This window comes from Chaetura pelagica, unplaced genomic scaffold (genome assembly GCF_000747805.2).
Source record: "Chaetura pelagica isolate M959 unplaced genomic scaffold, ChaPel_1.0 scaffold405, whole genome shotgun sequence".
NCBI classification, from domain to species: domain Eukaryota; kingdom Metazoa; phylum Chordata; class Aves; order Apodiformes; family Apodidae; genus Chaetura; species Chaetura pelagica.
In genome coordinates, this window is record NW_009953489.1 from 3,768,653 (window position 1) to 3,770,546 (window position 1,894).

Genomic DNA, 1,894 nt, shown 5'->3' on the forward strand with positions numbered 1-1,894 from the left:
CAGTGCAATTTCCACCAACTCTTTCACAAAACACCCTCATCCTCCTTCCAGCAAGTGAGCTCCAGGCTCCTTTCCACCAGCAAGAGCAGGGCTGGGGGCTGCTGGGGGCTGGTTTGGCTCCAGGCTGAGCTCTGTGCTGGCTGGCTGGGATCTACCACCCCCCTGCAAGCCCCCTGTGGGGTTGTGCCAGCCCTGCACTGGCAAGGAACAGCCTGCTCATGTTTACTGGCACCCTTTACAGATTTCATTTCTCTTGCCTAGTTTTCTTGGCAAATTCTTGCAGGGTGAAGCTGTTTAATAATATTTTCGGCGGCACGCAGGCTGCTGGAGAAACACAGCCAAAACACTTTCCCTGCCTCTGTGGATTTGCCACTTCAGGCCAGCCTAAGGGAAAGTTATGACCTGAAATTCTGAGTATTTATTTAGCAATGAGCTGGCCTGGTTAACTGCAGGGGTTGGAGCCGGGGACTCAAGCTGCCAGGCAGCATGATGACAGGCGGGTGACAACTGTGCCCCCTCAGAAAGAGGTGGGAGCTCCTGGGCATTGTTCCATCCTGCCCCGGGCACAAAGCAGCTGGTTGAAGAGCCAGCTACAGCCCACGAGGAGAAAGAAGAGCAAGAAATACTTTGGGGACCTAATGCTTTGTCTTCTGAAAGCACAGAAGACATGAAAGTGGTGGGGAAGCCCTTGGCTCGAGGCCAACTGCAAGCACCTCATTCTTGGTTCCAAGCACCCATCCCACAGTGTGGTCAGGACAATCTGTCCTGCCAAGGGGGGAAAAAACCCTCCCCAACATCCCTCACTGCTTGCTTTGCTTTTTCTCTTTTTTTTCCTCTTTTTAATTTTTTTATTTTTTTGGTGAGGCTCTGGAGACATCTAATAAAGGTGAAGGGGAAACACTCCCTGGCTGACCTCTCCCCATGCACTCCCTGGGGAATCCCGCCCCGTGGGGTGTGGGCACATTCCTGGGACCGTGTCCCTAATCCCCAGAAATCCATCTCCCTGCTGACACACCAAGATTCAAGGAAAGGACCGTGCAGGGACAGGCCCCAGGATGCTGCTGGGACCTCTCAGCCCCCGCATCCCTGCCCGACGGGGGAGATTAAGGGGAGGGGGAGCCCTGTTCTTGCTGCACCTCCAATTAACAGCCACAATTACCAGCCTGGCCAAGCACTCCCACTAATTGTTGCTTGGTAGTGTTTTGCACCACAGCTGCTGAATCAACACCAGCAGCCTCCTGGGTGAGCCGAAACCCTGACACAAGGTGGGGGCTTGGGTGCTGCTGGCCCAGGGCAACGCCTGCTGGTACCCAGGGCTGCTGCTACCCACAGTGCAGGCATGGAGGGGGCATCTCACCAAGTGTGCCCCAGCAGCTGGAAATGCTCCTCCAAAAGCTCAGGTCCAAAAACACCAAGAAGGAGCCACTAACCAACACGCCAGTCCCTGCTGCTCCAACACAACAGCCCTAGAAATGAAGTGTGGGGACTGGCAGGATGGGCTGGGCTGAGCCTGAAGAGCAGGGCCATGCCAGGATGCTGTGCACAAGGCTGAGGGCAGGGGTCTTCCCAGACCCCCCGAGCTGGGGAAGGGTGATGTTGAGTCCCTGGCAGCCTTAAAGCAAGTGCTGCAGCTGGCCCCGTGGGCAGCTCCACACCCAGCGCAGAGGGTGCTGTCTGAGAAGAGCAGCGATGGCCTCCAGGACGCCAGAAGGGGATTTTCCAGGTGTTGCCGCCTGCAGGATCCTCTGCACAGAGCAAACGAGGGCACCCCGGCTCCCCGTGCCACCAGTTGCGTCGTTATTTGAGGGGGGGAGGGATAAAGCTCAATCCCAAATCCTCTGCTTTCAATGGAAAGGAGAAGGCTCCGTGCAGCGCGGGTGACTCATCTGCGGGG